Below are 14821 nucleotides of genomic sequence, written 5' to 3'. Positions count from 1 at the left end.
CTCCTGCATTACCCCTATTTGATTTTGTATTTATAACCCTGTAATCACCTGACCAAAAGTCTTGTTCCTCCTGCCACCGAACTTCACTAATTCCCACTATATACAACTTTAACCTATCCATTTCCCTTTTTAAATTTTCTAACCTACCTGCCCGATTAAGGGATCTGACATTCCATGCTCTGATCCGTAGAACGCCAGTTTTCTTTCTCCTGATAACGACATCCTCTTGAGTAGTCCCCGCCCGGAGATCCGAATGGGGGACTATTTTACCTCCGGAATATTTTACCCAAGAGGACGCCATCATCATTTAATCATACAGTAAAGCTGCATGTCCTCGGAAAAAATTACGGCTGTAGTTTCCCCTTGCTTTCAGCCGTTCGCAGTACCAGCACAGCAAGGCCGTTTTGGTTAATGTTACAAGGCCAGATCAGTCAATCATCCAGACTGTTGCCCCTGCAACTACTGAAAAGGCTGCTGCCCCTCTTCAGGAACCACATGTTTGTCTGGCCTCTCAACAGATACCCCTCCGTTGTGGTTGCACCTACGGTACGGCCATCTGTATCGCTGAGGCACGCAAGCTTCCCCACCAACGGCAAGGTCCATGGTTCATGGGGGGGAAACAAAAGGTAATAAAGGTAATTTTTCGCTCCAGTGCTGTAGGTATGACCATTAATGTTCTTCTGAAATTGTAACGGAATATTTATGAGAAATTTCATTAGCTAAAATATCTACTGTGACGGCGCCATTAAAATGACTAGACCCTTCAAGAGGAACCTACATGGCGTCTGTCGTGATCACGACATATTATTCTTACTGCTAGCTTTCGTGCAATCAGTACTTTCTTTCTAAGTGTCGAGCTACCCCAGAAAATTATTTCATAAGATAGTATTAAGTACACATATAGAAAATATGTCAAGCCGCTGATTCGTTTGTTTGCAAGCCTAGAAATTATACGAAGACCAAAAATAGCTGAACTTAATTGCTCGAAGAGCTCTGTAAAATGCTTCTTCCAGTAAAGGTTTTCATGAATATGTGAATCAAAAAATGTGGAACATTCTACACTCTTTACTGACTCTTGCTCATGTGCTACATCAGTTGTTAGTATGACTTTATTTGTTGTACAGAACAGAATATAAGGTGTTATTTCAAAATTTAGGGAGAGTTCATTTTCTGATAACCACTTTATAATTATCAGAAAATGTCATTTACAATCTTTTCTGTTGCTTTCTCTCTAATGGGATTTAATATAACACCAATAAAAGTACCAGTTCTGCTTGTTGAATTTTATGTGGAAGGTCAGTCAAATATGTAGGGAATATGAGTGGACCTAAAATTGATACTTGTGTGTCTCCTTTGGCTATTTCTCCCCATGATCATTTACTACCTTTGAAACATTGTTTGAATTATTCAGCACAACTTTTTGCATTCTGTTTGTTAAATATGATTCCAGCCAACTGTGTGTAAAACCATCAGTTCCATAAAACTTTAGTTTTTCTAAGAGTGTAACGTGATCTTCACAATGAAATACCTTTTAAATGGCACAGAACGTATGTACCAATTGGCGATATATTATTATTTATGGCTTGTAATAGTTGATGAGTTAATGTATGAAAAGCATTTTCAGTCGAGTAGTCCTTCTGAAATTCAAATTGTAATATGCTAAGTAAATTGTTTCTACTTAAATGTGAAACTGTTCTTGGGTATATTACTTTTTCAAATATTTTGTAAAAATATGTTAGTAAGGAAAGTCGGCATTAATTATTTCAGTCTTTCTTGTCACCTTTCTTGTAAAGAAGTTTAACATAGCATGTTTTAATTTGTCTGGAAAAATTCCCTGTGCCAGTGGTGCATTACGTAACCACTAGAGACATTGCTTATTAAGTTAAAGTAGCTCTTCAGAATTCTGTTTGAAATTCCATGAACTCCATATGAGTTTCTGTTTACTACAATTTTTGTAATGGTGTTAATTTCACTGAAGAAAGCTGGTGGCACTTCTAGTTGCTTACAGTTTGGTGGAATGCCGCTTCGACCGAACATTTTCCTGCTACATTTAAAAAGCGATTGTTAAAAGTACTTGTAGGTTATGAATTATCAGTCGTAACATTATCATTTTGTTTAATTGTTATGGTATCTTCTTCACTACTTGTTGTCCTGTCTCCCATTTGACAATATCCCATATAGCTTGATTCTCATTATCTGCATTATTTATTTCTATCAGGATTAACATACTTCTAAACATTTTAATGACTTTCCTTAAAACACTATAGTATTTTTTGTGGTGTGCAAGTAACATTGGGTCTTGACTTGTTCTGGTCGTCATATGAATTACCTTCTTCTTCTTACATGAGATTTTAACTCTCTTAGTTATCCATGCCTCACATTTTTAAAATGAATTTTCTGGATAACACCTTAGTAAATCTACTTTCAAATACTGACACAAATTCGCTATTGAATAAATTTAATTTGACATTAGGATCTCTTTCTGTGTACACCTCATCCCATACCATCTCTTTTAACTTAATCTCAACACAATCCATCCTGTTCTTAATAAGCTTCACTGCTTTTTACTAACCTTGGACAGGGCTCTAAGGTGATATATTGTGTATTTCCATTAATTGTACCCCATGATCATCTTTTCCATTAACAATTGTGCACACATTAAGTGTTTCAGTCTGAGCACTGTCTAGAAATATGTTATCAATTAGTGTCCTTCTATCTTGCTGCCCACACATTGAAAAGTTAACAACTGAAATTAGATTGGAACGCCCAAATAATGATTCCAGTTCATTTTCGTGGTCTGTATCTTTTAAGAGATCTTCACTGAATTCTCCATAAACTACCAGCTGTTTGTTCTTATCTAACAGGTAGCACGATAATGTATCTAGATTTCTCAAGAATAGGTGAAAGTTCCCAAGAGATGATTTGTAGAACGTTACAACTACCTGAGAAGTATTCTGCAGTAACAGCTCACAACCACAGGCCTCTAGGTTCTGATCTACATAAAAACTATTTGTTTCAGTATCTCTGACTTCGTGTCCAACTCTTACATATGTTGCTGCTCCTCCTTTCACTACGTAAAAGTCTACACGAAAATGATGCTAGTCTATAATTCCTGATATTTATCTTCTCCATCACTGTGGTTCCATGGTGATCAGAGAGGCACAGAACGCCTATCACCTTAGAATTTTCCATATCCTCTAGACACTGAAGAAGCTCACCTTTTTTTGCAGCCTCCTCCTGTTCTGATTAAACAAATTAATTTTACTTTTCTGGAGGCCATTACATATATTTCGGTCCTATTCTGTTCGAGTTTCTTTCAAGACTGTCTATATATAGCCTAAAATGTTGTCTTCCAACTCCATAACTGATGTAATCACTTTTATGTTTGTACGAGTAAGTGTTGTGGTATGCTGAGGCTTAGAGATTCTCATTGCTAAAGTGTGTCCTACAACAGAGCACAATACGGTAGTAAGTAATTTGGTTCTTCTCAAATGATGAAAGGCGCTGACTGCATCAACATCGCACTGTAGCGTTTGAAGAGTGAAGTATAGGCTAGAGATGGTACTATCATGTTTTGGCCCACTTACTCAGGTTAATGTGGACTTGACCAATGGTGTTTATTTCAGCATCTGCAATGACCAAGAGTGGCTCTTTCTTCAACGTCTTCACAATGAAAACTATGTACAGACACCCATGTTCCAAGGTGACTACAACCGTGATCACAAGCCTACTCGCATGTGCTGCTGGTTTGATGAACTGTCAGGCACCCTACCACGCCCAACTGACCCACTAAATCACCACATCTGAATCCCACAAAAAGTGTCTGGCACTACTTGGAACATCAGGAGAAGTGTAGCAGTTAATACCCCTGCAATTTGGTTGCCCTACAGTATAAATAGTACATCCGATGGTTCAGCTGGAACTGAGGCCATCCTGCAGTGACTACTTTTTTGTGCATTGTGCTTATGTAACCTGTTGGCGTTGGTGATGTAGAGAAATGAGATGCGTACGCACTGCTGCAGGCGAAGTTCCAGCTCGTCGGCCAGCTGCTGGATGCAGGCAGCGCGCAGCCGCAGCTGCCACGTGGAGGCGCCACCTGCTGGCACGTGCAAGCCGGCCTGCGGACTCAGCAGCAGCTGCAGCGGGAGCTCCTCGCCGCGCAGCACCCAACCCCGCGATGGGCACACCAGCACTCCCTGGGCACACCACCGCCAGGTGCCACCACACAGATTTATAACGTGAAATTCTAAGTATGTCAGCTACATTCTGAAACAGATCCAATTCTCAAATACAGAGTGCACTTAAACTCCACCGACAAAATCTCGTAGGTTGGTTGGTTGGTTTGGGGAAGGAGACCAGACAGCGTGGTCATCGGTCTCATCGGATTAGGGAAGGATGGGGAAGGAAGTCGGCCGTGCCCTTGCAGAGGAACCATCCCGGCATTTGCCTGGATTGATTTAGGGAAATCACGGAAAACCCAAATCAGGATGGCCGGACGCGGGATTGAACCGTCGTCCTTCCGAATGCGAGTCCAGTGTCTAACCACTGCGCCACCTCGCTCGGTAAATCTCGTAGGTCATTCTGGATACTGACATCTAAGTGATCCGGCACATGATTTATTCGGGAAGGATGCTCGTATGTTCGCCGCCACAGCAGTGCCTAAGCGTCATGCAGACAGTTCATAGAGACACCTGCCATGTGTGTACAAGCACTGTCCCATTGAAAATTGCCACCACAGTACTGTCACGAAAGAGGTAACACACGAGCACACAAAATGTTCATGATGTACCATCATGCAGTCAGAGTTCCCTCAATTCCTACCAGCTGTGAACTCAAGTCACAACCGATGGTTCAAATGGTTCAAATGGCTCTGAGCACTATGGGACTTAACTGCTGAGGTCATCAGTCCCTTAGAACTTAGAACTACTTAAACCTAAGGACATCACACACATCCATGCCCGAGGCAGGATTCGAACCTGCGAGCGTAGCGGTCGCGCGGTTCCAGACTGTAGCGCCCCACACCATGACGCTAAGAGTAACACCGCTGTGCCTCTCCAGAACATTCCATTAATGCGACCAAATCATCGACAACCTCGCCGATGTCTGTCATCCAGGGTAATGCAGAAACACAGTTCATTGCTGAACACCATCGACTCCATTCATCAGCAGTCCATGCTCCCTGGTCACGACACCACTCCAAAGGCAGCCGCCTGTGTTGTGATGTTAACAGCAGCCTATGCATAGCACGGTAATCCTCTATTCCAGCTGTCACTAGTCTCCGACCAATGACGTGATATGACGCATGATGTTCCACGGAGTTAAAAGGACACAGTTTCCTGCTCACCGCGTTTTCGGTATAGCAGGAAATGTTTACGAAAAAGGCCAGCAATGCAATCAAAAGATGAAAACAAGGAGGCCTACCATTCAGTGGGTGAAGTAAACACCTCGGCGAAGACTAGAGAGTGACGGGGCTACGAAATTTAGATCACATAACTGAAATGAAACGAATTTTCATATTCAAGTACGGAGCTATCGAAAAGACATGGAGGCAAGTGCATTCTATTGGTCCCAGAAACACATGCAAGAACGGAATTTTCTTATGAAACGCGGGTGGACCATTACGAAACTCTTTTCTTAGCCATGTGTTGAAGTACTTCCCAGCCACACAATCCCAGACGACAAGAAGGAAGATGTTGATGGTTTACTGTAAACCAATTTCGGGGAAGATGGCGATATGAAGAGGACTTAAGTTGATACATATCAGTCACTGACGATACATCCATGCTGTTCAACAGAGAGGTAGAGGAAATTGCCTGTAGTTGTTTAGAAGATGAGTCTCGTTTATATGTGAAAATGTAACAGTTATCTCTAAGAACCTTTCTAACAATAGGCAGTGTCATTGTATCACAACTTTATTCTGTCATGGTGATTTAAATTTTTTAAATAATCGTGAAGCAACAATGAAATCAGAGTTTTCAGTAAAACAATGACAAGAAATATCAAGGTTACAGTTGCCAATATATAATTTTTTACCATGATATCTCCGGCCGGAGTGGCCGTGCGGTTCTAGGCGCTACAGTCTGGAGCCGAGCGACCGCTACGGTCGCAGGTTCGAATCCTGCCTCGGGCATGGATGTGTGTGACGTCCTTAGGTTATTTAAGTTTAAGTAGTTCTAAGTTGTAGGCGACTGATGACCTCAGAAATTAAGTCGCATAGTGCTCAGAGCCATTTGAACCATTTGAACCATGATATCACAATACTAAATTTGTGGACAGAAGCTTTTCCTTCTCAAGGAAATTTATTGTATTGAAACTGAGAGTCTGTTCAATGATTCTGCAGCAAACCAGTGTCAAAGATATTGGTCTGTAATTTTACGGATCCGCTGTTTTACCTATGTTATATATATAAGACTTGCCTGCGCTTCTTCCAGTCGTTCGGGATCTTGCGCTGGGCGAGAGATTCTCGCTAAAAGCAAACTAAGGATAGGACCAATGTTGCAGGGTACTTTTGAAAAACCAAACTGGTATTCCACCCTGACCTGGCGACTTACTTGCTTTCAACTCTTTCAGTTGTTCGCCTACTCACTACTATGTCCTCCATACGGGAGTCTCTGCAATGGTCAAACGACAGTACGTTTTTACGATTGATATGTGAAATTTAATACTTTCAACGAGTGACTGCATAGAAGCCACCTATTTAGCAATTTTAAGAAGGACTAGTATTTTCTCGAGTTCTCGGCTTGCTAATGCTTGATGGTGGTAGTAGTAGTAATCTTCGCGCATCGATCTTTACACAAATGCAGGAATTTCTATTAACTTTTGCCTGTCAACGTTTGCCACGTTTTCTTTTGAACCGACAATGTAACAGCCTTTGCTTCCTCATCATTTTTTGAAATTTGTTGTAAAACCGCGGTGGGTCTTTTCCGTCCTTAGTCCACTTACTCAGCACATATTTCTCTAGAGTATGATTTACAATCCATTTATACTTTGTCCACAGCTCTTCTACGTCCACAATGCTGGAACTATCTGATGTCAATTCATTCTCTAAGTGGGATGCTAACAATTGTCTATCTGCTCTTTCTAGCAAAAACAGTCTCCTAGCCTTCTTAATTGATTTATTATTTATGACGACGTCATGGTCACTAAACTCTGTCTCCATGCATGTCACCTCTTCATATTTGAATAAATAAGAAGTAAACATAGACATTTTATTAAGACAAAGAAGAACAGAAAGGGTACGTGTCTCAAGGTGGTGTGGCTGGGCTGTCACGGCACATTGGTCGGGTCTGTAGGACGCTAAGTGCTCTGTGATCAGCTAGCTTGGAGTAGGAATCAGTTTAGAATGCGACTGTCAGACTGTGTATGGACACTGGCAACCACTTGGCGGAAACTACCTTTCTGTACTGATGGACTGTGGGCTGGCAGGCAGCGGTCTTGCTGACTAGGTAGAGATTCGCTTGTCGAAGCAATGGACATGGACCACAGACTCGGTCATGAGCCCTTCACCCACAAACAGGTGTGCTTCTCGAGGCGGACCAGTTCGGCAACTGGGTTGCTGGACCAGTCTGCCTGTGTGTAGGGGCCTTTAGTGAAAGGGTGTGTTTTCTTACCGCACCAAGCCTTAAACTGCCCCAAGGTATAGTGGTCAAAAACTTGTATGGCCACAGCCCATCTCTTGAGTCATGCTTGACTAATAGCATGTCTCTTCTACCAATCAGTAGACTTTTGAGGAAGGTTTTCTAAGGAACAACACCAAAATTTAAGCATTCCCTTTTGTAAGTATTGCAAGAGCACCTCAACCACTCTTTGTCTATCACTTTTTCACATACACTGCAATATACATTGATCAGCAAGAACATTATGATCACCTACACAGTAAACGGTATGTCCATCTTTGGCATGGATAAAAGTGGTGACGCATCACGGAATGGAAGCAGTGAGGCCTTGGCAAGTCGCTGGAGAGAGCTGTAACCACATCTGCACACACAAGCCACCCAATTCTTGTAAATTCCAGGGAGGGAGGCGATGAGCTCTGATGCTGCGTTCACTCACATCCCAGTGTATTCGATCGGATCCAGATCTGGCGAGTTGTGGGGGCCAGCACATCAATTGGAACGCGTCAATGTGTTCCCTGAACCGCTCCATCGCACTCCCAGCTTTGTGACATGGCGCATTATCCTGTTGAAAAATGTCACTGCTATCAGGAAACATGGTCGTCATGAAGGGGTGTATGTGGTCTGCAACCAGTGTACGCTGCTCCTTGGCCATCATATTGCCTTACATGAGCTCCACTGGACTCATGGATGCCCACATGGATGTTCCACAGAGCATAATAGAGTCGCCCACCACCATGTCTCCATCCCAGAGTGCAGGTGTCAAGGAGCTGTTCCGCTGGAAGACGACAGATTCGCTCCCTCAAGTCTGCATAATGAAGAATGTATCGGGATTCATCAAACCATGAAACGTTTTGGCGCTGCGCCAACGTCCAGTACCGATGATCACTTTACCATTTCAGTCGTAGTTGCCAATGTTGTGGTGTTAACATTGGCACTTGTAAGGATGACAGCTGCGGAGTGTTGAGTGTGTGCAGTGCACTGTGTGTTCAGACAGTCTTGTACTATGCCAGCATTAAAGTCTGACGTTAGTTCCGCCACAGTCCGCCACCTGTCCTGTTTTACCAGTCTGCCCATCCTATGACGTCTGACATCTGTAATGAGGGTTGGCCGCCCAGCCCCATGACGTCTGGACATGATTTCACCTTGGTTTCGCAACATGTTTGCAGCGGGGTGAGTGGGGGGGGGGGGGGGGGGTGTCGGTCGTTTGCGTTCTCTCAATCACTTATCGAAAGTCCACCTACCTCGATATGCTTCTTTCCGACGTCCCTTCACTCTGTAGTAGCAGATACGTGCTAGGCCGTGTAAAGCAGCTTTGATGAAATCACTACCTAATACGTACCACACACAGGCCGCGTAACTCGAGTTGAATTTTAATGGCTTCAAATGATAATGCAAGTCAATCTGAGTTTGTGCCTAACTTAATTTTAAAAAAGAAGCATTCGTTTTAGGACTTTTAGGTAATTTCCTTTATCTCCGGCACTATAATAAATAAAAACCTGAAATTTTAACAGAATCATTCCATTAATAACAAAAGGCTGTGTGCCAAATTTGAACAAAATCGGATAATAACTAATATGGATTATTTTAGATTCGTAGAGGGTATGAATCTTCGTATTGACTGACTGTTGCGCTACGCAGTTCTCACGGCAGGCAGCGTTAGCTGCGCTGTGAGTAAAGCGACAAAAAAAAAATTACGACGTTACATGTTGAAAGCACTCACCACAACATTACTCGAACACCTGAGAAGTCGCGCAGTTTCCGGAATGCTCGTGCTGAGCCTCCAGGCCATCACAATCTGGCCTCAGTCAATCTCAGATAGATCGAGCACCTTCCCCATTCTACACACGGACAGCATGCCTATTCACACTACATGTACCATGTTTGTGTCTGACTAGCAGTCATTCCTCGTCAGGTGACGCTGCTATCGCCTAGATGGGTTTACATCGATAGTAGGTCGGTGTTCTGCCTGATCAGTGTATATTCCACAAGCCACTGTAGGATGAATGGTAAAGATACATCGAACCAGTCTTATCGATATCCTTCCCTCTTCCATTTGCGTATTGGACAAAGGATAAATGTCTGTCTGTCTACCTTTGTACATGCCTTAATCATTCTTATTTTAATTCATGATACCTATAGCGTCAGCATAATGGTCGTGTAGTCTTCTTCAAACACAGATCCTCTAAACACGGTTCCATGAGAACCACACCGTCTTTCCTCCAAGTATACCCATTTAACTTCCTTGAGCATGTATATTGCACTTTCGAGTATACTATACCAAACTGCTATAATTATAGTATCGCAGCTCTTAATTTGTTCAATACCTATTGTCATGTCTACTTGACAAGGACTTGAAACATTGGAACAGTACCCTAGAGATGGCCACACTAGCTTCTTGTATGCATGTGATTTTCCTTACAAATGCACAACACTCTCCCAGAATCCTTCCAACAAGTCACCTAATACTGATGTTATGAGATCCTCCTACTTCACATCAATTCTTAGTATTTCCATTAAATACTTCTATGATGTGACATGCTCCAGATGTTCACCTTTGACCTTGTAATCAAGTATTATTGGGTTCCTTCTCTTTGTTGTAGGCATTAAGTTTCATTTATTCACATTTAAAGAGATCTGCAATTCATTTGAACATTTGCAAATTTTGTCAGATTGTTTCTGTGTTTCCCTATTATCGTCTAACAACGAAAGTTTCTTGTGGACAACAGCATCACCAGTGGACAAAAAACACAGTATTGCTGATTCTCATTAATAAATCAAAAATGTTCAAATGTGTGTGAAATCTTATGAGACTTAACTGCTAAGGTCATCAGTCCCTAAGCCTACACACTACTTAACCTAAATTATCCTAAGGACAAACACACACACCCATGCCCGAGGGAGGACTCGAACCTCCACCGGGACCAGCCGCACAGTCCACGACTGCAGCGCCTTAAACCGCTCGGCTAATCGCATGCGGCATTAATAAATCATTCAAGTACGTTGAGGACATTGGAGATCCTTCCACGTCTTCTTGGGACACATGTGACATTATTAGGTTGGTGCGTGAGTTCATAGCGTTTTGATTTTGCATGTTGTAATTCCGGTTGCTATGGGTTTATTTATCGATTGTCAATTTTTATTTGTAGTTTACTGTCGCTATTTGAGTTTAAATATTCTCATATGGTCATTTAGAGATAGTGCGTGGAGCTGTGGACGATAGAAAATGGCGTGCCAAGTGGAGAAATCGGAACATTTCCGACATATTTTTCTGTTTGGGTTCAATAGAGGTCTGACGGTAGCGGAGGCAACCAGAAATATTTGCTCCGCGTCTGAGGATAATTCAACTGGACATAGCACACCAAGAAAATGGTTTTCTTGTTTTAAGGAGGATTTTTCTGACATTGGCGACTCTCCACGTTCAAGAAGAGTTCTGTCTGGGATTTGATAGATATAATTTGAACACATTATTTCACAGTGACTCACGTCAGTGCACTAGGGTACTGTCAAATGTGATGAAATGTGATCATTCCAACATTGTGCGACATCTGGGTGCAACTGAGATGATTCAGAAATTGGGTGTTTGCGTACCGCACGCCCTAAGCAACAATCGCAAAAATCAGTGGGTGGCCAAATGCGCATCTCTGCTTGCTCGTCATCAATTGGCTCATGAACAATCCCGGCTCTTCCTAACCTGTATCTTACTGATGATGGGAAATGGCATCTTTATGCTAACATGAGGAAAAGAAACGAATGGTTGAGCCCAAACACAGCAACAACTCTCCATAGAAAGACCTGTGTGCAACCACAACAGATAATGTTATGCATGTGGTGGAACGGCGACAGTGTGGTGTACTACGAATTGCTTCCCTAGCGTGTAACCATCACTGCTGGCATTTACTGTCAACAAGTGAGACATCTTGGAGACACAGTCCAAGAACAACGACCAGGAAGACTGTGAGAAGTGATGCTATTCCACGATAACGCCCGCCGGATTTTGTAAGACTAACTTAAATGTAGAGTAGTTGGTTTGGGAAGTTATTCTGCACCCACCTTATTCATCTGATGTTGCGCCCTCAGATTTTAACCTTTTCCGCTCTCCATCAAACAACCTTCAAGAATATTTCATTCCAGATGAAAATGCGCTCCAAACATGGTACAATTACTTCTTTCCCTCAAAATCACGTGATTTCTACAGTTGTCGAATCGAAAAATTACCCCATCTTTGGCAGTGTTGTAAATAGTGAAGGAGATTGACTGAAGTCTCTCTTATCGAAAAACATTACGAACTTCTGCACTGACTCATTATTTCCATTTCTGTAGGTGAAGAAAAAGTGTAGCACGGAAGTGGAACATGAGTAACGTAGAAGTAAATATCCTCGAAGTAGTGAAGCAACTTAAATCACTTAATAAAAGCAAGTCTTCTGGTCCAGACTGTATACCAATTAGGTTCTTTTCGGAGTATGCTGACGCATTAGCTCCTTACTTAACAATCATATACAACCGTTCGCTCGACGAAAGATCCGTACCCAAAGACTGAAAAGTTGCGCAGATCACACCAATATTCAAGAAAGGTAGTAGGAGTAATCCACTAAATTACAGCCTCATATCGTTAACGTCGATATGCAGCAGGATAACATATATTTTGTTCGAACGCAATGAATTACCTCGAAGAAAACGGTCTATTGACACACAGTCAACATAGGTTTAGGAAACATCGTTCTTATGAAACATATCTACCTCTTTATTCACATGAAGTGCTGAGTGCTATTGACAAGGGATGACATGGGATTTCAGATCGATTCCGTATTTCTGGATTTCCAGAAGGCTTTTGACAGAGTACCACACAAGCGGCTCGTAGTGAAATTGCGTGCTTATGGAATATCGTCTCCGTTATGGATCTGTGATTTCCTGTCAGAGAGGTCACAGTTTTTTGTAATTGACAGAAAGTCATCGAGTAAAACAGAAGTGATTTCTGGCGTTCCCCAAGGTAGTGTTATAGGCCCTTTGCTATTCGTTATCTATATAAACGATTTGGGAGACAATCTGAGCAGCCGTCTTCGGTTGTTTGCAGATGACGCTGTCGTTTATCGACTAACAAAGTCACCAGAAGATCGAAACAAACTGCAAAACGATTTAGAAGAAACATCGAAATGGCCTTAAATAACGAAAAGTGTGAGGTCATTCACATGAGTGCTAAAAAGAACGCGTTAAACTTCGGTTACACGACAAATCAGTCTAATCTAAAAGCCGTAAATTCAACTAAATACCTAGATATTACAATTACGAACAATTTAAATTGGAAGGAACACATAGAAAATGTTCTGGGGAAGGCTAACCAAAGACTGCGTTTTATTGGCACGGCACTTAGAAAATGTAACAGACCTACTAAGGAGAGTGCCTACACTACACTTGTCCGTCCCCTTTTAGATTAGTGTTGTGCGGTGTGGGATCCTTACTAGATAGGACTGACGGACATCGCAAAAGTTCAAAGAAAGGCTGCACGTTTTGTATTATCGCGAAATATGGGAGAGAGTGTCACAGAAATGATACAGGATTTGGGATGGACATCATTAAAAGAAGGGCGTTTTTCGTTGCGACAGAATCCTCTCACGAAATTCCAATCACCAACTTTCTCCTCCGAATGCGAAAATATTTTGTTGACACCGACTTACATAGGGAGGAACGATCACAAAGATAAGATAAGGGAAATCAGAGCTTGCATGGAAAGATATAGGTGTTCATTCTTCCCGCTTGCTACACGAGATTGGAATAATAGAGAATTGTGAAGGTAATTCCATGAACCCTCTGCCAGGCACTTAATTGTGATTTGCAGAGTATCCATGAAGATGTAGATGGAACATACTGGCGGCGCTCCTAGCACGGCAAAGCGGAGAGGGACGTCATCAGAGGTGTTGACGAGCAGCAGCTGCAGCTGCAGCGTCTCCTGCGTTGAGGCCAGACACTGCAGTGGTGGTGTGGGGCCCTCCAGGCGCAGCTGCAGCAGGCCGCGGGGCCAGCACACGGCGATTGGCAGCACTGGCAGCGTCAGCGGCGGAGCCAGCGGCGGCGGGGGATCCCCGGGCAGGCGGGTCAGCACGCGCGCCTCCACCTGCGCGCCACGCAGCTCGCCCTCTGCCCACACACCGCAACGCCACGCCTCCTCCGCCAGGCACGGTCTGCATCCCAAGCACGGCAAGGTCAGTTGCAAGCAGAACGAAGGTGCGGCTTAATCTCAACAACAGTATTACAGCAGAGCTGAGCACATTAATTTGTACCAATAACATAGGAACTCACTTCAGCTTCAGGTCTCTCCAGTGTACTTCCGCCGACTGGTCTGGCATTTCTTTCATTTGCTGGTGCCTTTTTCCCGCAATGACGCAGGGTCGGCACAGTTAATCGGTGTTGGCAAGGTTAATTTAAGGGGTGGCCGGATGCCCTTCCTGCCGCCACCCTGTACCCCCGGACGGAATGAATGTACCCCAACTGTGTCTGGTGTAATCCATGGAATAGTGCGAATGTGTTCAGATGTCTGCGAGCGGTGTAACTGAGGCAGGACGTGGGGACCAGCTGGGTATTCACCTAGTGGGATGCGGAAAACCGCCTAAAAACCACATCCAGGCTGGCCGGCAAACTGGCCTCCGTCGTTAAGCCGCTGGGCGGATTCGATCCGGCGCCAGCGCACCTACCCGAGTCCAGGAAGCAGCGCATTAGCGCCCTCGGCTACCCTAGCAGGTTGCCGACTGCTCTGGCATGCTCCTGGTTTAACATTTGAATCGCTCCCTCTAGTGTGCTAATTGTAAATATTAGTAGGAAAGTTGCTTTGCTCTTAAAGCCACGCGGGATTAGTCGAGCGGTCTAACGCGCTGCGGTCATGGACTGTGGGGCTGGTCCCGGCGGAGGTTCAAGTCCTCCTTCGGGCATGGGTGTGTGTGTTTGTCCTTAGGATAATTTAGGTTAAGTAGTGTGTAAGCTTAGGGACTGATGACCTTAGCTGTTAAGTCCCATAAGATTTCACACACATTTGAACTTTTTTTTTTTTTTTTTTTGCTCTTAAACAGAACCTAGTGGCAAATGATACAAAACTACGTGACGAAAAAGTATTAATAAAAATAACAAGTCCAACTGTATCACAGTGTTTGTGTTTGTTATCAACCTATGGGTCCTCATAATTCAAGTGATAGATACTACAAGTCTTCCCTCTGTGA

This window comes from Schistocerca serialis, chromosome 8 (assembly GCF_023864345.2).
Source record: "Schistocerca serialis cubense isolate TAMUIC-IGC-003099 chromosome 8, iqSchSeri2.2, whole genome shotgun sequence".
Lineage (NCBI taxonomy): Eukaryota > Metazoa > Arthropoda > Insecta > Orthoptera > Acrididae > Schistocerca > Schistocerca serialis.
Note: the sequence above shows the minus strand (reverse complement) of the source record.